This window comes from Homarus americanus, unplaced genomic scaffold (genome assembly GCF_018991925.1).
Source record: "Homarus americanus isolate GMGI-L3 unplaced genomic scaffold, GMGI_Hamer_2.0 scaffold32929, whole genome shotgun sequence".
Lineage (NCBI taxonomy): Eukaryota > Metazoa > Arthropoda > Malacostraca > Decapoda > Nephropidae > Homarus > Homarus americanus.
Genome location: NW_024737097.1, coordinates 9,715,473 through 9,738,091, shown reverse-complemented (window position 1 = coordinate 9,738,091; position 22,619 = coordinate 9,715,473). Strand labels below are relative to the sequence as shown.

The window sequence follows — 22,619 nt, the reverse complement described above, 5'->3', positions numbered from 1 at the left end:
GTTAGAATTAACAACTGGGCATCCACTCTACAAACTGAATTAGTTGCCATACTCACAGCTATTAAATTCATTGAAACCACTGTTACTGACAGTCTCATCATCACTGACTCTCTATCCTCACTACTTGCCCTTGGCATCCTCGACTCAGGTTGTCACGCTCTTGTCCCTGAAGCCAGACACAAATATGCGTGCCTTGTTGACCGGGGTGTCAGGGTCAAACTGTTGTGGATCCCCTCTCACATAGGCCTCATAAAACATGACAGAGTTGATGCCCTCGCCAAACTCGCGTCTAACAAAGACACCGTTGAATACAATTTGGGTCTGTCAAAAAGAACCCTTAAAACTGTAATTAGGAAAGAACTTATTGATAAGTTTGAAGCAAGTAGACAAGTGCAAACAGGCACTAGTCGATCCATAGGTTACCATGATGAGATGTATCAAGTGAAACATGTACTGTATATGGAGCAAGTAACAAGATCACTAGATTACAAGATGTTGTAACCGCTAGATTAAGGTTAGGATATAAGTACCTTTGGCAGTATGTTCCTCAAGCAGATGTAAACAAAACTAAATGTAAAGTGTGTGGCCATACATATGGCCACACATTTGAACACTACGTCCTCGACTGTGTGAAGATAGAACCTTTTAGGGACAGGTCCAAGCACACTGTGTGTGAGATGGCACAACACTTCATCTCTAATGGCAAGATAGCCGACATATTAAGATTGTATCCACTTTTTTGCACTTAGTAACTATATCAATTCTCATGTACAGAACCAAATACGCAGTGTGCTTGAATACCTCCCACGTAAATGTGAATAACAAAGTGTGAGGCTAGACATACTGCCTCACACGCCTGTACTCACGCATTTGTGAATAAGTTACCCTTTATGTATAGAACTAAACAAATAATGTAAATGAAATAATGTGTAACATTCAGTGCCATAATATCCTGACAACGGGGGTTAATTATTATGACCCTTTGTAAACCCTACTCTGTAATCCTTTTGCGCTACCGCTCACAGGATGAGTGTGGGGTGCACAATAAAGTAGCCGCTGCAAGCGGCAAAATCAAAAATCAATGACGGATATTTTGTAAATAACATTGATTATGTGTTAAAGGAATATCCTTCCTTTCTTAGGCTTTAGTAAGCCCCTTTATAATATTTATACTGTATATACTTGTCACACTTGCCAGATGCTTCTGGTGTCACTGTACAGGGGTACCTAGTGACAGCACTAGGATCCCGCTTCCTCTATCAAGGAATAAACAATTGAAATTGAAAAAAAAATTGAAATTGAATAAGGTATATTATTTGAATTTTCTTTGGCGCCCGTTCAGTAGGTCGCACTCCTCTTTGTAAATGTCTACAGGGTAGATCCGCCACGGAAAATTACGTAGCCCAACCAAAGGTCCCTCCTCAAAATAAGCATTTGACAGGTTTGTCAGCCATCCTTGGTCATATTGCCTTACTGTTTACCATTGTTGTGTACTATTATTGCAAAGTGGAACAATGTAGCATAATCTTCAAACTTTTCCACAGTAGAAATCTAATCTTAAAACCTAGTCTTAATTTCCAACAATGTATTGGTAGTTGCGTAATTCTGAAACTGTACTGTACTTAAGAAAAAAAGTTGATTCTCAATAAATTAGTAAGCATAAGATAAAATGTGAAAAAGTAGTGCCATTGCCAACTGTTACCAACTTGTAAATGCAATAATGTTCTTTATATCATTACTAGAATAGTAACCTGTTCAAAATAACTACAATAAAGTGCATTGGTTAACTGTTTGTGATTTTTTTTTTATATTCAATGGTATAAAACTGAAGCTGCCCCCATCGCTCTTACTAAAGAACCGATGAGAGTATATTCCCCTAAGTAAGCAAACATTATATTTTTCTGTAAAATAATCAATGTGTTGCTTTGAGACACTACTCTTGGTTATTGGATGTCAATAATTTACAGACTATATATAAATTGTTTTTATCGAATAATCTGGCGTTATTACACAACATCAAGTAAGGCGCATTGAGCCTAGCGGCCCCTAGGGGTTCTTCACACAAGCGTGTTTGTTCCACGAGGATAATTCACGAGCGTGAGTTTTCTAAGAGGCCTATGTTCAGTCGAGCGGTATTTTTTTTATTCAACAGCAGTAAATAATTCCAACACTAAAAACTATATCGTTTGGAAACCTAATGTTTTACATAAATGGAGCCTAACGTTACAGAAAGACATAACATGTTCCTGAGAGTTATCAGGTGTAACTATGGAAGAATGCGTGTTTCTCGTGCAACGTTACATCATGAGTGCATCCTTTAGGGAATGTCATCTTGCATTTATAAGTCGTTTTGGTGGTTGTACGAAACCTTCGAATCAGTGATATGGAAACTGGTGAAGCAGTTCAGAGAAACAGTAACCATAGTCGAGTACACTTGTGTTTTTTCTCTCTTTTACGGGGAGACTCATGAGGTATAGAATTTGTCAATAGATTTGGATGAAATTTAGAGAACTATACACTTATAATAGCGGAACTGCATTAGGATGATGCTCCAGGATAGCGGCCATACCCAATAAATCTGCATAGATTATCATTAACATTAAATATAATAGGTGACCCCCAGAAGAACTCTTATAAGTTATAAATATAAATCTGGCCCTCCGACCACAAAAATTTCCTAACCTCTGGTCCCAGAGTACAGAATCCTTGGCCTGGTCGAGTTCGTCCTCAGGAGTTTACTTAGCGTCATAAACGTGGCGGGAGGCCGGACCGCTTACTAGAATTTTGTTTAACCCTTTGTGTACGGGGTCCTCTCTCTGCCAAATGAAATCATGGCGTCCCCTTAGTGAAGGAGTTAATGTTATGATTGTTTTGTGTATTTTATATTACAATCACGGAAACAAATACTGCAATAACCAAATACATAATATTGTTGTCAAACAATGCGATTTTCATTTAATCAGTTCATTACAGATTTTTTAGAAAATTACTCCCCCTTGTTTATATATCAAGAATTTTCTTCTTTCTTCAATCAACCAAAATTTAATAACAACTAACTCAAATACAGTGAACTATCGTTCCACTTTGTCATGGCACAAGTTATACTTCACTCGAAAGAAACTAACGTAAAATGACTTTTTACAGAAAATGAGAATCTACTGCAAATTCCCTGTAATTCATGACTGTATTTATTTTGTCATTTTCTTGTGCTCTTTGTTTTGTTGTTTGTCGCCGATATGAATGTGTATAAAACTGGTTGTGTACTGATCTGCAAATTTTTGTGTGTCACATGCTTTAATCATTTTTAAACCAAATCTTTCTTTAGATTGTGAAGTTCCCACTGAGCTACAGCTTTCTTCTTGAGGAAGGTATCAGCTTTGGTCCGAGACTGAGGGTTGTTCTGCCAGTCATTTAAAGCAGCACGTTTATCATGGACAAGTCCTGGTGTATTTTTTCGATCTGGCCGAGGGTCTTTCTGCAGTATTTTGTCATGACAGTTTCGAGAATATCCCATTCGGCACTGGGATTTGGGTTGTTTGTTGTTGGGTTGTTTATCAGCCCATGTCCGAGCTGCTCTCTGATAGCATGTGCTACCACTGGATCCTCCAGACGCTCAGTGTTAAAACCTCTTCTGGAGGCTTGCTGCCTTTGCCGTTTTGGGGCGACGTGAAGTGAGAGCTTGGCTTTAACGAGCCAGTGATCAGTGTTGCAGTGGTCTGAGCCATGCATGGCACGGGTGATGAAGACATCTCGGCGATCTTTTTCTCCGACAATGATGTAGTCAATGAGATACAAGGGGGTGCCCAATAAACACGCCCCTTTCGCCGGGCAAATTATATACAATTATTGTGAGACTTTTTGGACTCTGGCGAATTAACCCTGAAAAGTTTCTAAGAGGATTGACCACGGAGGTAAGCTTAAATGTATTTAAGAGTGAAACCTTTCACAATAACTAGCCATCTCCTGTGATATAAATGTAGTTTATTTGTTAATAAATGTAAATAGTGTAATTTGATATTTACAAATAATAAAAAAACCCAACAGGAGTACAGAAACATCTGGAGACGGAGTGGCATTACCGGGTAAGTTGGACATATTATTGCTTCTAACGAATCAGTTTGGGAATAACTATTGAACTTTTCGGGTGTTTGAAGTCTGGTTTGGGTTTTTCTCCTTTCTTGTTTCTTAGGACAGGAATTTTGCCATTGAATTCTTACTTGAAGTAAATGGAAGGAACAGATGTTAAACATTTTAAAGGCAACTCAAGAAATTATTTTGTTGAAATATGTGGCCCTGTTGACGTCGTTTAGATTCTTCCTCAAGGTTGTCTTGCCGTTTATCAGTTATGAAAGCAGCCGTTTCATAATTTCCCTTTCAGTTTGCTTTGTAAAGCTTTCACATAGACAGTTTGAGAGTTCAAACAATTCAAAGGACCTTGCCACGATAGTTAAATTTTCTAGCACGGTGCCAACACGGATGGTGAGCGTACCATCGTTGCTTCAATTGTTTTAATAGCAAGATCAGCTGCTCTGATGAAACCGATTTTCTTATTTCCATCAAATTTCGAGTTGAAACTAACTCAAAATATTAAGAATGATCTTAAATTCTTTTATGCGAATGACATGAGTAAATTGAAAACCAAGGATACTGTCGGGCCTATCAGGGACAAAAACAACGTGGCCCTGGAGGATGACAGACAAACAGCTGATACCTTAATGAATGTTTTGCATCAGTATTCACACAAGAGACGATGGATTACATGCCAGTACCTAAAAGAATGTATACCTCAGGGGTGGGAAATTAATTAGGAGACATAGCAATTATAGAAGACACCATCAAAAGGAAAGTAGCCAGTTTGAAAGCATTCAAAGTCCCTGGAGTGGACGGAGCACAGACCAAGGTGATAAAAGGGGTGGCAAACGAGATTTGCAACATACTAAGACTCTCATTCAGGAAATCCTTGGATCAAGGTAAAGCGCCTAGGGACTGAAATCACCCAACATCACCCCCAGTATAAAAGAAGGGCAGGAAAAGTGCAGCAGAAAAAAAAAATCCTGTCTGATAAGCTTACTCATGTTCCTTGAAACGGTAACAGACTACGTGAACCAAGGCTCATCAGTGGATGTGGTACATGGATTTCTCCCAAGGTGTTTGACAAAGTCCCACATGTACGACTCGCCGCTAAGATCCAGGCACATGACATCACTGGCAATATTTTGACGTGGATTAACAAAGGCTCGAAGACAAGCAACAAAGAGTGGTAATAGATGGAGTACATTCTGAATGAAAAACGCTGGAGTTCCACAAGGCTCTATCCTTAGACCTGCCTTGTTTGTGATCTACATAAGCGACATAAATAAAAATATATCAAGCCACATTGTCAAGTTTGAGGATGACACGAAGATACATGGGAAAGTAGTAAGTAAAGACGATGTTGCAATAATGTAGAAAGACCTGCAAGAGCTGTTTAAATTAATGGTCTCGAAATTGGCAAATGCTCTTTAACATTACGAAATGCAAGACTCTACACTTTGGATACAACACCCGTAATCCCAACTATTCTAGGTGTTGTGATAGATCATTAACAAGTGGGGGCAGAGGGGAGAAAAGCTAATCAAGATTTGGGAATACTTTCCAATACTAAGACATGATAATACTCCTTCAATTGTACAAATCTCAATTATGTCCCAGTCTGCATTACTGTATACAGGCATGGGAACCCTACCTCCAGAAAGGTCTAACATATCTAAGAGTGACTGAGATGATTCCGGAACCATGTCATCTCGATTATCCAAGTAGAATGAGGACCTTCGGACTAACAACCCTTCACACAAGGTAAAATAGTGCAGATCTCACTGTAACGGATGAGATATTATTTCCTTTTATTTTATTCCTTTCCTTTTTATATTTTCATTATTTATTATTTATTTTTATTTCTTTACTTCCTTCCATTCTCTGTTCCATAATTATCTTTCCATATTCTTAACCTTTCTCTTTATTTGTTTCGACAAGTGAAGGAGGGAGTGAGGGAGAAGGAATGTGAGGAAGGAGAGCAAGGGATGAGGGGTGGGGAGCGGCCGGTTTGTGGTGACAACCACCCTCACACAAAGGGGAGACTAGGGAAGGAAGGAATAATTGGAAATAGGGGTAACCTGCGATAACTTAGACACTAGGGGAAACATGTAATAGTTCTGTTATTACTCATGGTTCACTGTATCACTGCATAACACCAAGGACAAGTATGACGAATGTTTTACTCATACAAAGAGGGGGAACTAATGACACTTTTGTAACGGTTCTTCATTTATTCATTTATTAAAGGTGTTAAGAATGATCACTTACACTCCAAAACAACCTACACTCGTAAGTAATCAAATGGGGACCAAGTACCTCACAACAAATGTGAACTTAAGGATTTACCAAATAGAATACACCCAAATACTTGCCATGTCGCCACCACACCTCTTTACACAAAACTCCAACACAGATGTGTTCTGACCTCACTAGGGGAAAGGTCACGGCAGGGTTAGCTCCAGAGGGATAATTATCAGATATGGCCAGTGATATGTGCGGTCTTGGGTATGAGAGTTTGTTGACCAAACTGGAGTGGTCCACTGAAGAATTGGCGAGGGCCAAGTTAGAAATTGAGAGGGCCACGTTGGAGAACCTGAAATTAAGGAAAGAGCTGGCGAAGTTAAAAGGAGAGGCTGGACGAGTAAAGCCAGTGTCTGACGAAAAATCAAACGAGTGGAAAGTCGTGAGTAGTGGGAGGACCAAGCTGGTGGTCAAGAAGCACTCAAAGGATACGACAACAACGACAACAACAGCTAAGTGTACCAACCCGTTCAGTCCCTTGATAGACGAATTGGACGTTAGTACAGTCAGGGGCAGGGATGACAAGGAAGGTATAAAAACTTTAATTGTTGGTGACTCACAGGTAAGGTACATGGACAGGGCCTTTTGTGGTAAAAACAAAAATAGGATGAGGGTGTGTTTGCCAGGAGCTGGGGTGGGGGATATAGTTGATAGGATGGACAATATCTTGTCTGGTAATGGGAACAAACCCATTATCTGCCTCAGTGCAGGAGGCAATGATATTGGCCGGTGTAGGAGCGAGGAACTTCTTGATAAGTTCAAGGCAGCCATAGATCGTATTAGGACTAAGGGAGGGATCCCTATCATATGCGGTGTCCTGCCTAGAAGGAGAGTTGGCAGTGAATGGTTGTCAAGGGCAGTTGGTGTTAACGACCGTCTTGACAGATATTGCAAGTCAATATCAGTCCCATTCATTGACAACTGGGACAACTTCTATGGCAGAAGGGACCTTTATGCTAGGGATGGGGTGCACCTGTCTAGGGATGGAGTAGCAACCCTGGCTGGGGCTCTAGAGGGGGCAGTTCAAAAGATATAGAAGTCTTTAAACTGCTAAGAGAACATGGGAGCACGGGGGTGGAGGAGACTGCAGTGGGAGCGGGTAAACAAGGCGAAAGATTACAGGGAAATAGTGTTAGGAATGATGACAAAACTAAATTAGACAGGGAGTTTAAAACTAAACGCGGTAAGGGAAGGACTCAGAACACGACTAACTTAAATGTATACTACGCGAACAGTAGAAGTATGAGAAACAAAATGGATGATATTAAGGCCTTGGTATGTACCGAAGAAATCGATATAATTGCATTCACTGAAACATGGATCAACCTAGACACACGTGAATTACCAGTCGAATACCAAATTGCGGGTTACAAACTGTTCCATACCGATAGGCAGACCAGGAAAGGAGGCGGAGTAGCAATCTATGTTAGGGATAATCTGAAGTGTGAAATAAATAAGGAAATAAAAACTGAGAGGAATACAGAAACAATTTGGATAGAATTAAGCGACGGTCGGGAAAAATTAATCACAGGGGTAATATATAGACCCCCCAATCTTGATAGCGTCAATGAGCGACTTATCTGGGATGAAATGCGCAGGGCTTCCATACACAACAAAGTCTGTATAGTAGGCGACTTTAACCTTGGCCAAATAGATTGGACTGTCCTTACGGGTAACTCAGAATCAGAGGATTTTCTCGAGACGATCCAGGACTGTTTCCTAAGTCAACATATAACCGAACCCACACGGGGTAATAATATACTGGATTTAGTTCTGACGAACAGAGAAAACCTCATTAGCAATGTCGAGGTAGGGAACGAACTTGCAAACAGCGATCACAAAGAAATTCGATTCCAGTTAGATTTTCAGGGCAGACGTAAGGAAAATTCCACTAAAGTACCAGATTTCAGAAGGGCAAACTTTGACAGTTTAAAGAGGCAGCTGAGAGAGGGGGTGTCGCGCTTGGCCGTGAACCTGACAGATGACACCGACCTGATAACGAGATCTGAGATTGCCGAGTTCCACGACAATTTAAATAGTGAGTTACTTAATGCACAAAGGCAGAACATACCATACAAAAAACTCAGATCAGACAACAATGACCCTAAATGGATAAATAATTATTTAAAGAACATCATTGGCCAAAGGAAGGCTATAGGTAGAAGGATAAATCGTGGCGAAATTCACCTCCGGGACTATTATAGGGTATTGGCGAGTAGAGTTAAAACCGAGATAAGGAAAGCAAAGAGGAATAATGAGGTAAGGATAGCAAGGGAGGCGAAGACAAACCCCAAAGGATTCTACCAAATGTATCAAACTAAAACACGAGAAAAGATTGGACCAATACGGTCAGACTCCGGCGAGCTCTAACGCAAATGAGCAATAATTTGAATAAATATTTTTCAACAGTTTTCACCACCGAAAATCTAAACATGATACCCGAGGCACCGACTCTATTCAGAGATAGTGAAGAAAACAAATTAAGTGAGATAGTAGTGACTAGTAACGATGTTAGTAAGCAAATAGACAAACTAAAGCCTAATAAGTCACCTGGTCCCGATGAGATATTTGCCAGAGTATTAAAGGAATGTAAGGAAGAGCTTAGTATGCCCTTAGCAAAGTTGTTTAACATGTCCTTAAAAACAGGTGTAGTACCAGAATCCTGGAGGATAGCGAATGTAATACCGATTTTCAAGAAGGGGGATAGATCACTATCCTCTAACTACCGCCCAATCAGTCTAACATCAATAGTAGGCAAATTACTGGAAGCAATCATTTCAAACTCTATTCGAAATCACCTGGAGAAGCACCGATTGATCAATGATTCCCAGCATGGCTTCACAAGCGGACGTTCTTGCCTAACTAATCTATTAACATTCTTTTCATCAGTTTTCGAATCAGTGGACGAGGGGCACAATTATGATGTGGTATATCTCGACTTTAGTAAAGCCTTCGACAGAGTCCCCACGAAAGACTAATTAGAAAGGTAGAAGCTCATGGCATCAAAGGTGACATCCTTAAATGGATTAGGGCGTGGTTACAGGACAGGAAACAGCGAGTGAGCATTAACCGCACTAAGTCCCATTGGAGCAACGTCACAAGTGGAGTTCCCCAAGGCTCAGTACTTGGACCATTATTGTTTATTATATACATAAACGACATAGATATCGGCATAGACAGCAACATAAGTAAATTTGCTGATGACACTAAAATAGGACGTGTTATCAAATCTGACGAGGACTCGACAAAACTACAGGAAGATCTAAACAAATTTTTCGAATGGTCTGAAAATGGCAGATGAAATTCAACATGGACAAATGTAAAGTACTCAGTATAGGAGATGTAAACAGGGAAACCAGATACCAGATGAACAACGATGCCATAGAGAAATCCGACTGCGAGAGAGATTTAGGAGTAATGATAAGTAGGAACCTTAAGCCAAGTAAACAATGTGGTTTTGCTCGTAACAAGGCTAATAAAGTACTTGGGTTCATACAAAGGAGTGTTAGTTACAAGACTAGCGAGGTCATCCTAAAACTGTATCTTGCTCTTGTCAGACCACACCTGGATTATGCAGTTCAGTTCTGGTCACCGTATTACAGAATGGATATAGAATCCTTGGAAAGAATCCAGAGGAGAATGACAAGACTAATCCCGGGCATGAGGAACCTTGAGTATAGAGACAGGTTAAAGCATCTTAATTTGCACTCCCTTGAGAGACGTAGAGCGAGGGGTGACCTGATAGAGGTGTATAAGTGGAAGGCAGGGCTAAACAAAGGGGACATTACAAAGGTACTCAAACTATCCAACCAGGGGCGAACTCGTAACAATGGTTTTAAATTAGACAAATTTAGATTTAGGCGTGAAATAGGTAAACACTGGTTTGGAAACAGAGTAGTGGATGAATGGAACAAGTTACCAAATGAGTAGTGGATGAATGGGACAGTTACCAAATATCATCATTAACTCGAATCGCTTTGAATTGTAGCTAGCTTATAGGTTGGATGCTCATATGAGCAATATTAGGGGTTGGAATTATGGCGGGACTGTAGGTATGGGCCAATAGGCCGCTGCAGTTTTCCTCCATTCTTATGTTCTTATGTTCTTATGTTCTTATGTTCTGTCATTAACTCGAATACGCTGAATTGCTTCAAACATAGGTTGGATGCTCATATGAGCAATAGGGGTTGGGTGTAAACGGGACTGCCCAGTATGGGCCAATAGGCCCGCTGCAGTTTCCTCCATTCTTATGTTCTTATGTTCTTATGTTCTTATGTTCTGGGTTTGAAAACCGAGCGGACTCTGTTCTGGGGACGAACTCCAGCTGTCAGCCAATCAGCACAATTACGCCTATGACGTCACGCTCACAGGTCACTGTGATTGGCTCATGCCTCAGGTTTCTCAGGCAATCAAGGCGGGAAATATTTAGGCTTTTTGGCAGGGCTTTCTAATTTCTCTAAAGTATGCTATACTCGTATTTCACTCGAAAATCGTGACACTGACACATCACTGAAACATTTATAAAGTCCCGAAAGGGATGGAAAACGTGATCCCAAGACATTTCTTTGTGATGTCACTCACCACCAACACAGGTGGACATAACTACAAGCTCGCAAAGTATTTATGCAGAACTAACACAAGGAAACACTTCTTCACGCAGAGGGTGGTAGACCTTTGGAACCGTCTACCCGCCGAAGCTGTGGAATCAAGAACAGTGGCTTCAAAATAACCAAATAACCAAATTATCAAGAACAATGGCGGCCTCCTTCCATCGAAATGGCCACCTGTAGTGGATGACCATTAGGTAAAAAAGTAAATATTACAATAATGTATTCCTGTGCTTCAGCAACTAAGTACAGTATCTTTTAACCACCTCTCTCTCTCTCGGTAGCGTTCCCTAGTTCCCACCCAGTAGGTCGAGGGTTCGATTCCTGGCTGGTGAGGTCGTTGATTATATGTTCAAAGTCCGCGTGTTATATGGACTAAAAATGAAGTGTATATATATATATATATATATATATATATATATATATATATATATATATATATATATATATATATATATATATATATATATATAACAAAGAAGTCTGTCTGTGTGTGTGTCCGCACGGGAATCTCGGAAACTACTTTACAGATCTGTAGTGATGATGGATGGTGTTATATGTAGTGATGATGGATGGTGTTATATGTAGTGATGATGGATGTTGTTATATGTAGTGATGATGGATGGGATGGTGTTATATGTAGTGATGATGGATGGTGTTATATGTAGTGATGATGGATGGTGTTATATGTAGTGATGATGGATGATGTGTTATATGTAGTGATGATGGATGTTATATGTAGTGATGATGGATGTTGTTATATGTAGTGATGATGGAATGTTATATGTAGTGATGATGGATGGGATGGTGTTATATGCAGTGATGATGGATGGTGTTATATGTAGTGATGATGGATGGTGTATATGTAGTGATGATGGATGTATATGTAGTGATGATGGTGGTATATATGTAGTGATGATGGATGGTGTTATATGTAGTGATGATGGATGGTGTTATATGTAGTGATGATGGATGGTGTTATATGTAGTGATGATGGATGGTGTTATATGTAGTGATGATGGATGGTGTTATATGTAGTGATGATGGATGATGTTATATGTAGTGATGATGGATGTTGTTATATGTAGTGATGATGGATGGTATTATATGTGGTGATGATGGATGGTGTTATATGTAGTGATGATGGATGGTGTAGTGATGATGGATGATGTTATATGTAGTGATGATGGGTGGTGTTATATGTAGTGATGATTAGACAATAAAAAAATAACAGTTTAACGCTAAACAAATATACTTTGCTATACCCTTGTAGTGAAAAACATGGTGGAACTTACATACACCGTTAATGAACTATTGATGGAAGAAGTTTTGGGGACTGAATAATGAGACAATGTGGAGCCTCCCGGAGGGTGGCGTCCTACCGTGGCCTAGGGCGTTTCTGCCAGTTGAAAATAAAGATTAGTTTCTACACCAAGCAACACCTATAAGAAGTTAGGAAAAAGACTCCTTCATCTTTGTAAAGACCAAGTTTTATTTATTGTCTTCTTCAGAAATATTTACCTCTTGATATTTTATTGATGATGTAATGTATTACTGCTCTTCACAACTAGCGTTTTTCAGTGCTTAGTTTAGGTTATTGTTCATCAACAATTAGAAGTACAGGCAAATATATCTCATTGGGTATGTTGTATAAACTATCGTCTTTCATATCATTTCAAACTTATTCCTGTAGTATGAAGGTCAAGGCATCAAATTTAAGTATACAATAACCATGTATGTGTTTTTGTCTGTAACTTGCAACGCCTTCAATACATTTTTAGGTATGACAAACGACAACATTAACACTCTCACCTCTAACTTATTCGTTGAAAGAATAAAAGGTGTTGTAAATGTATTCAGTTATTTATTTGCTGAGTCTTTCTTTTACACTTTATTACACAAAACTTTTAACAACTAAGATGTTTACTCTACATATTGTGTAATGTTAATGGCGTTGGTACCATTCTTGTCTTACTGACCCCTCTTCCGAAAATTGCCACCATGCGATTAGAGCACTTATGGAACCGGTATTATTCTGTATTCTGTCCATACGGTATATATATATATATATATATATATATATATATATATATATATATATATATATATATATATATATATATATATATATATATATATATATATATATATATATATATATATATATATATATATATATATATAATGAAATCACTCAGCCCTGATAAAATATGTTCTCATTGGGAAATGAAGGAGTTAAGAGACACAAAAGCTTCTAGAGAACAGTAAACACAATCAGTAACAAGTACCGGTTAAGGTGGTTTTAAAAAGTGGTGGTGGTGGTGGTCGCTTGGTGGGAAGCAACAGCTGATTCCCGTGTGGCAGGTGCCGGACTTGAGGTCCACCAAACGACCTCCACCAACATCGTAACCAAATTTTAAACCACTACACAGTCACTACCACCATTACAACCCCACCACAACTACTACACCTTTACCACTACTGCAACCATATACTACCACTACATTCACTATCACCCCCACCGCAGTTAGACCATACTGTAGAGGGCTGACAACCAACCTCACATAATTTAATCAACAACTCACCAGCAATCAAGATCCTGTTGTTACATAGCTGGGCTGAGGTATTGCGACGGTAACCTGTTAGCGAGTGGTGATGGCGCGGGGAACCATGGTGAGGAAGTGGGCGGAGTGTTGAGTAGACAACCCGCTCCACCACCGCCAGATGGTCTAGGTAGTTGGCTTAGTTCTGGGTGCTACAAGGAGGAAGAGGAGAAATCTACCTTGTGAGCAGGACCCTTGTGATATTAAGCGTCCCTTTTACACGGATGAGGCGTCCTCTGTGGACACCACAGTGGGAGACAGACACACAAGTTTGAGTGTTCTGAGATGCGTGTGACTCCGCGTGGTGTGTGAGAGTGGCGCGGTAGCGGCTACGCTGCCTTACTCCACCAGTGAGCAGATTGTACTGAGGTATCAAACAACGCAACGACGTCAGCGCTCCGAGACCCTCCCAATCTCCCTCTCTCCCTCCCTCCCTCCCTCCACTCTTTCTCGCCCGCCTGTTGCTGTTGCGAGGCTGAGTGCTGGTGCTGTTGTAGGTGACTTAAGACTATTGATGCTGTTGAGAAACTGAGAATTACTACTGTTTCAGAACTCACTTGTCTTATCTCTCCATTTCCTGTTTCTCCCTTGAAAGACCTTGACTTTCACCACTTTCACCACTGCTTCCATCTTTTCCTTCGACCTCTCCATTTTCTAGTAGTCACTCCACTCCCACTCCCCCTTTCTCCCTTCCTCTCCCTTCATATATCTCCCTTTATCCCTTTCTCCCCCTATCTACCACCTTCTCCACCTCCCTTCTCATGTTAAAATTTGTCCTTGCTATCAATCAATCAGAGCACCGTCCTCATATTTGAGGGTTAGTAACCACAGCCCTCCACTCTAAAAGTTCTTGGGCTATTTTTACCAATCCTCCAAGGTTTTGCATCTCTCTGAGGACCCAGTTTTTAACTTAATTTATCTACTCCAGTCTCTGCCTTCCCCTGGTCCTCCTACCCTCAACTTCGCCCATTAATATTTTTTTTATTATCCCCTCATCCTTAATTATATGACCAAAGAATCTCAAGTTTCTTTTCTGTACATTTCAAGTATATCTCTTGAAGTTTTTGCAAATCTTAGTATTTCAATTTTTTCCCCTGTCAGTGTAGTTACGCTTAGCATTCGCCTATAATACCACATTTCAAAGGCCTCCAACCTTTTCTGGTGTCTGCTGAAAGCGTCTACGCTTTTTACCTATATACATCAGTCCTTGCCATATAAAGCCTTTCAGCAGCCTTTTTTATCAAATTGAAGTTAAATGTCCCTTTTCATTAGGTCTTTTAGATTATTATTAATACTGTTTTTGTTTGCCCTATTCTTATTTTTATTTATTCTGTACATCTACCATCACAGTTAATGTTTCTTCCCCAAAACAAAAAAAAATACATTTGTTTAAGTTCCCTGTTGCCTACCATAATTTTATTTTAGGATTTATTTAAAAATTGGAAACATCCACTACTTTAGTCTTAAGAGCATAATTTTTAAATCATAATTTTCACCCTTTTCCGTTATTTTTGATAATAGCACTATTATCTGCAAAGTGCATATTTTATAATTATTACTATGCCATTAACTTTTAGTCCTTCATTGTCACGTATAATTTTGAATATACAGTATATTATACAAAGTTGGAGACAACACAGCCTTGTCTTACTCCCTGTCTAACTGTGAACCAATTAGTAAGTGCATTATTTCCTAACACAAGGGAAATTACAATGGGATGAGGGAAGAGATGAGGGGTATCAACTGGCCTGACTTATTAAGGTACAAGAACGCAGACACTACGCTGAATATCATAACTAGTAAAATGACCCATTTGATCGATAAATATATACCCAAGACCAAACCCAGTGCTTCTAAGAATACGAGGGGATTCCTACACATGAACCATGCGGCGGTCGACAAAATTAAGAAGAAAACCCAGAAATTCAAGACGTGGGTTGGGTCAAACGATGAGCAAGACAGGAGGATGTATGCAAGAGCCAGAAACCAAGCAAAGATAGAGTGTAGGAGGGCTGAAAAGGAGTTCCAGAGGCTGGTTGCACGCGAGGTCAAATCAAACCCAAAGGCGTTCTACCGCTATGCAAAGTCGAAATTGAAAACGCGAGTAGGAGTATCAGACCTGAGGCTTGAAGATGGTAGTTACGCAGATTCTGACCAGGATAAAGCTGAGGCATTGAACAGCTTCTTTTCCTCGGTGTTCACAAGAGAGGATGCAACTAACCTTCCTGCGTTTGAGGACAGACGGTTCGACACAGCACTGACTCACATTGTGTTCACAGAAGAGGGTATTAGAAATAAACTGTCCAGGCTAAAGGTCCATAAGAGTCCCGGACCTGACATGGTGCATCCTAGAGTGCTAAGAGAGCTGTGCAACGAGCTTGCAGAGCCCCTGAAGATTCTGTTTTATAAATGCCTGGATGAACAAATGGTCCCCAGTGAATGGAAAGTGGCTTATGTGAGTCCTATCTTCAAGAAGGGCGATAGTCACTCCACGAACAACTATAGACCGGTGAGCCTGACCAGCATAATATGTAAAGTACTTGAGAGTATTATCAGAGATGCCGCGATGGAACATCTACTACGAAACAACCTTGTAAAAGATTGCCAACACGGTTTTATGCCGGGGCGCTCTTGCTTAACACAATTGCTCAAGGTATTGGATATTTGGACCCATATTCTAGAACGGGGTGGTAATATCGACAATATTTACCTAGATTTTGCCAAGGCTTTCGACAGTGTACCCCACGAAAGGCTGAAAATCAAACTGGAAGGGTACGGAATTCGGGGAAATGTCCTAGCGTGGATAGAAGACTTTCTACATGACCGCAAGCAGTGTGTGGTGATTAATGGCACGAAATCGTCATCTGTACCTGTAACAAGTGGGGTACCGCAGGGTAGTGTATTGGGCCCGCTGTTGTTTGTTTGTTTCATAAATGACATGCCTGACGTTGTACACTCCTCCATACAAATGTTTGCCGATGATGGCAAGTTATTTCGGGAAATTAAGAACCAAGCGGACTGTGAAGAGCTGCAGAAGGACCTCTGTGGGCTCCAGGAATGGTCGAAGAAATGGCTGCTGAGATTCAATGTCACGAAGTGTAAGAGGATGCACCTGGGGCGTACCAACGGTAAGGAGGCGTATCATGTCCCAACGGGATGAAGAAACTGCACTAGTTGAGACTGTGTGTGAGAAGGATCTAGGTGTGTATGTTGACAATGAGCTGAAGTTCTCGGGCCATTGTGAGAAGAAGGTAAATCAGGCAAATAAATTATTGGGTCTTATAAGAAGGTCGTTCAGATATCTAGACGGTCCGTCCCTCGTGACGATCTTCAGGAGTGAAGTGCTTCCCCATCTGGAGTACTGTCACCCCATCTGGTCCCCGGGATATGCTAGGGACTGTCAGTTGGTTGAAAATGTTCAAAGGAGGGCCACCAAACTGGTGCCTGCACTTCGGCACCTCAGCTACCCTGAGAGATTGGAGCGCCTGAACTTGCCTAGCTTATACTACAGACGGGCAAGGGGGAACCTAGTTGAGGTGTATAAGCAACTCAGGGGGCACTACTCAGTTGAGTGTCCTTACTTGGAGCTGGCGGACGCTCGCCCCACAAGGGGTCACAGCTCAAAATTGAAGAAGCCGCAAGTCCAGAAAACCGTGCGGGCAAACTTTTTCGGAGTGAGGGTTGTAAACTCTTGGAACAATCTACCAGAGAGTGTTGTGACGGCACCGAGTGTGAGCTCTTTCAAGACAAGACTTGACTAACACTGGAGCGGGTTCAGGTACATTCAGGAGCCGGTGCATGCCCAGTATTTGCCAACAGTGCGTGACAGAGACGTGACCGATCGCCCAGGCGGCTAGCGAGCTGATCTTTTGGTGAAGAATATAAATGAAAAGAGACGTGACCGATCGCCCAAGCGGCTAACAAGCCGATCAGTGGCGAAGAGGATAAAAGTAAAAAAAAACAGCCTTTTGTTTCCAGCAAAGATTCAAAATTCCAATATCTCCTTCATTAATACATATTGTTTTCCAAGATCTCTCTAAGTTTGATTCCTGACTATGTAGTTTACATTGTCCTGGTGTGAGATCCTGTATAGATATGCCTAGGATGTTGTTGAAACCACTGTATTTTCAACTATCATCTTGTTTCCTTACAAAATTCAATTACTATTTCTCCTCTCATTTTTATTTCTCAACCCATGTGATCTTACCTCTGGTGCTACTTTCCCTTTCCCAATTTTTGCGTTAAAATCACCCATTATAAACAGGCATTCAATAAACTTTACGGTGTCCTTTGCTTTCCTTAGGTCAATGAGATAAGCATTAAACTTGACTAATAAAACTCTATCTGACACTGCCCAATATCCCTTTACACCACTACTCATTTTCGGGTTTACAAGAATACCAACACCTCCTTCATGTTTCTCACCACCTGTATATATGAAGTAAGAATCTTCACCGCTAATGCTATTTGAACCTGTCCATTTTACTTCACTTAATACCAGAATTTCCTATTGCAATCTTTTCATTTCCATAAACATTTGCATATTTACTAGCTTCATAATTATAATGTCTTCACACTCCATGCTTCAATCTTTATTTTGCGTTTGTTTATTTTTTTTTAATTTCCTTCGTGTTTAATATCCAAAGATATATTTTCCTCTGACAGTACTTGCTAGCTCTCGGTGGCACACTACCCACACGCACGGGAGGCAATGCTATAACACATCTCAATGCACAATGATTTAATTAACAAAATTGGTGTGGCAGAATTGTTCATATTCATCGTTAAGCCGGACTTGAAACAACGTGCGTCAATCGCAGAAAAAAATTACTTTAATTAGACAGATTAGAAAACATATGCAGTTTCTAATCATAACAATGCGTCATAGTCGAGCAATTTTTTCAGTAACACCAGCGTCATATTTTAGGACACTTATAAAATTTTCTTTGGTCGTGTTACATTTCACGGGTTTTGAAATATTTTGTGTTGTTTAAAATGTAAAAAAAAAACACGATTTATATTTTTGGTAAGAATTCACAAAAGTAAGAAATCATACCTCAAGCACAACAGTCAACCAACACTTGCATCATATATCAGGATAAAATCTGACAAATAAAACTGGAGTGACATAAAATAATATATCATAAAAGGCAACGGAGCCCAACATTTCAATAATAGCAACAATTTGTTTACGGTATCCCAAGTTAGCTTAAGTTATGAGGTGGGAATAGGAATGAATAGGGACGTGAAGGTGGATGTGGCCAAACGGCACACACACACACACACATATCCCGTCTCTCGCAGTTGGTAGCACACGATAACCACCGCAAACTACTTACATCACAACTCTTACAACATAACTCGCATACTGAGACTTACTGAGACTCTTGCACACTACCACTCTCACACACCACAACTCTCACAAACCACTACTCTCACACACCACCACTCTCACACACCACAACTCTCACACACCACGACTCTCACACCACAACTCTCACACACCACAACTCTCACACACCACGACTCTCACACCACAACTCTCACACACCACGACTCACACACCACGACTCACACACATCTACACACACACACCACGACTCACACACCAGAATCACACACCACGACTCTCACACACATCACACACACACACCACGACTCACACACCAATGAATCACACACCACGACCACACACCACAACCTCACACACCACGACTCACACACCACGACTCTCACACACATCTACACACACACTCACCACAACTCACACACCACGACTCACACACCACGACTCTCACACACATCTACACACACTCACCACAACTCTCACACACCTCTACACTCACACACCACGGCTCACACACCACGACTCTCACACACCTCTACACACACACACCACGACTCACACACCACGACTCACACACCATGACTCATACACCACGACTCACACACTACAACTCTCACACACCTCGACTCACACACCACGTCTCACACACCAATACTCACACACCACGACTCACACATCATGAGCAGCTGAGTGCCCCATTAAAGCTTCAAAAGTAGCTCCAGCTACAAGTTCTAGTACATGGTGGCGGCAGGCAAAATATAGCAAATCACGACCGCGCAACTGCTCAATTTTGACACACGCACCCTTGTGGTGACCAATATTTGAGCTTGTTGTATCAAAACACATGCCATGCACGATGTCTGCAATGTGCCATTGCTGCAAAGCCTTCACAACAGCTTTTGCGTGTTCCGATCTAATGCTGCAGAAAGTTCTGGAGTTAGAACTTCTTTTCTGCCCACGCTTCTTGACAGTAGGTGGAGTTTGAAGTGCTGATGGGCCAGGAACTGGGTTGGATTCCTCAGAAGAAGACGTACTACTGCTGTCAAAGACAACGATGGCCTGGCATTTTTTGGCTTCTTCCTCTGCACTGTCTGCAGCCAACTTCCTTTTCATTGCTTTCTTGAGAGTTTTTTCTCGTCGTTTCTGTCTTTTCAGGAATACTTTGTCAAGAGATGACATTGCCCCACGACGCCCTGTCATCATTCAAAGCATTCACATGTGCAATGTCAAACAGATCTTCAAATGTATCAGTGAACTCTTTCTCTTTCTGCTTTTGAGTTTCTGTCTTTCTTGAAGAGTTCTTTTTCAAACTACTCCACTTGTCAAACATTTTGTGCACTTGATTCACACAATCTGGTTTGTGGTGTGTGGGAATGTTTGCTTTTGTTCAAAATTGAAGAACTTTGTCTGTGACTTCCCCAGCTGCCACTCTGATGGGGTTTTTTTCTGTATGCGATGCAGGCTTAAAAAATACTTTAACAATTGCCTGTTTGAAGATAACTTAGCCCCTGTAATGTCATCACATAATGTCTTTATCAAATACACATTTTCTCGTGTTTTTACTCCTGCATTAGCCATTTTGACCTGAGGAATAAAGAAATTAACTATTAATATAAATTAATAATGAGAATACTCTGCAGAACTGTTTCTAATTTCACCAATCATCAATCACGACCAGCAAAAACTCACCACAATCGTGTCAAATGCGACGCACTAGTGGTGGGCGTAATTGGCTACAAAGTAATTGACTACATCGATTACTTAATTTTTGACAGCTTTGAGCAACCTCTAAATGTTAATATATTTAAAAATAACTCTACACACAATGTTTTTGTCCTAAATGGACACTTTTAGCAGGATCTGTGGTAAAAAATTCCAAAGTTGAAAAATAAGGATCACCCTATACAGTATATTCAGGTTGACAGAATAGTTCAGGAGAGTAATGACTTTCTTAAATAGATAACTGACACTAACGTCGCTTCCACAACACACGAAGACTTTGGTGTTTGTTTCTGCGAGTGAAGGAGATATAGTGAGTCTGAGACGTTAGCCAGCTGGTGCACGAGTTTGGACTTACGACCACAAGTAACCACAACTTATTTGAAGTATACAGGTATACAGTCCTCAGTAACTTTTGCCAGATTCATTACTTTGTGGTAGAAACAATACAATATTAACATTATTTACCACTGCTTAGAGGTGTGATGTTTGATGTTTCATAGTTTAATATTTATAGACAGGCAGCCTAATGAGGTGATGACCTTCACGGCCAGCAGGAGTTGTACTGACAGCCCACCGATGTGTTCAGTGTATCAGAGAACTGTGTATGTTAACTAAAGCATGAGACTTGGCCTGCTGCTGCACTATGACAACATTAAGTCGTGTGGGACATCACCAGAGTACTCCTATGTTGGCCTAAGCAGACATATTCTAAACCTGCTGCTATATCCTTTTAGCACCGGCCAGTGGACATGTTTGTTGTCCATTAGACATAACATACAACTGATTTACTTCACGTTTGTGGGAGCAGTAAAAGTAACATTATATTCAAAGTAAAGGGGAGGTATGACCTGAACGACTGGTGACGAGTATTCAAGGTGTCGTGATCTCAATATCCTTTATACCTGGGGAATGAAACCTGCCCCAAGTTATCATCAAATAAAGGAAAAAACAGGGAACACGGCAATAATTATCCCCACAAAAACCGACTCAACTGAATGTACTTGAATAAATAAGAATAAGTTGGAGTAAGTGAGTCACAAATGGGAAGATAATTAAATAATTCAATTTATGTTCGTAAAGGAGTACTGTCTAGCAACCATGGAATTTAAGGGAATAAGTGATTGTATATTAAAATAAGAGTGATGCCGGAAGGGTGAATATATACCGCTAAGGAGTTAAATCAAATGAATACTACTTAACATTAACTATATTAAATACAGACATCACAATATATACACAGCAATCACAACCAACTGGTTATTTCCTACCAAATAGGAGATTCCTTAACACCAGGATCCCTTCCTAGGCCTAAGTTAACGTGCCACTAATTACCAGATACCACTAGGGTATTGTAGATGACTGAACAAAGCACGTCTGTACTGGGTGGGTGTGGACACGTCCTGCCTATAGCCTATACCAACGGTTACTAGAGAGAGAGTCTGTGGCCAGCATATGAGTGAGGAGCGTCTTAGATCACGTGACTCAGGACAGTTGCCAAATAGTCTTATAACTAATTAATACTACTCTTGGTTTGACTTAACAGAGTAACACAAATGATGCATATTAATGACATACATAGATAAACAATTAACCTAAGTAACTAAGAACAACAATAAGATAATAGTAAAAATAACAAGTTATTAATAGCTTGTGTGGAGTGGAGGCGTAAACAGATACCACACGACATGCTTGTTGCTATGGGGTTATGGGCACATGACAAAGGGTATATGATGCTCTGTGTGTTCGTGCATGCATTGACACTGTGAGCTGCAGACCAGTAAGGACCCTTGGTCTCACCTACCGCTCGACCTGAGTGGGCCAGTAATTATGGTTTCTGACTGTGTATATATATATATATATATATATATATATATATATATATATATATATATATATATATATATATATATATATATATATATATATATATATATATATATATATATATATATATATATATAGGAC

At 40.3% G+C, this 22,619-nt stretch overlaps 1 protein-coding gene across 1 annotated transcript in view; it reads right to left on the bottom strand.

The window, feature by feature from the left end:
• LOC121873198 (carbohydrate sulfotransferase 10-like) overlaps window positions 1–13,932 on the bottom strand; it is a 102,198-nt gene extending 88,266 nt beyond the window's left edge. The window contains exon 1 of the mRNA XM_042376550.1: window positions 13,568–13,932. The gene's annotated coding sequence lies outside the window, so the exon portion shown is untranslated. The remainder of the gene's footprint in view (window positions 1–13,567) is intronic.
• Window positions 13,933–22,619: the final 8,687 nt, after the last annotated feature.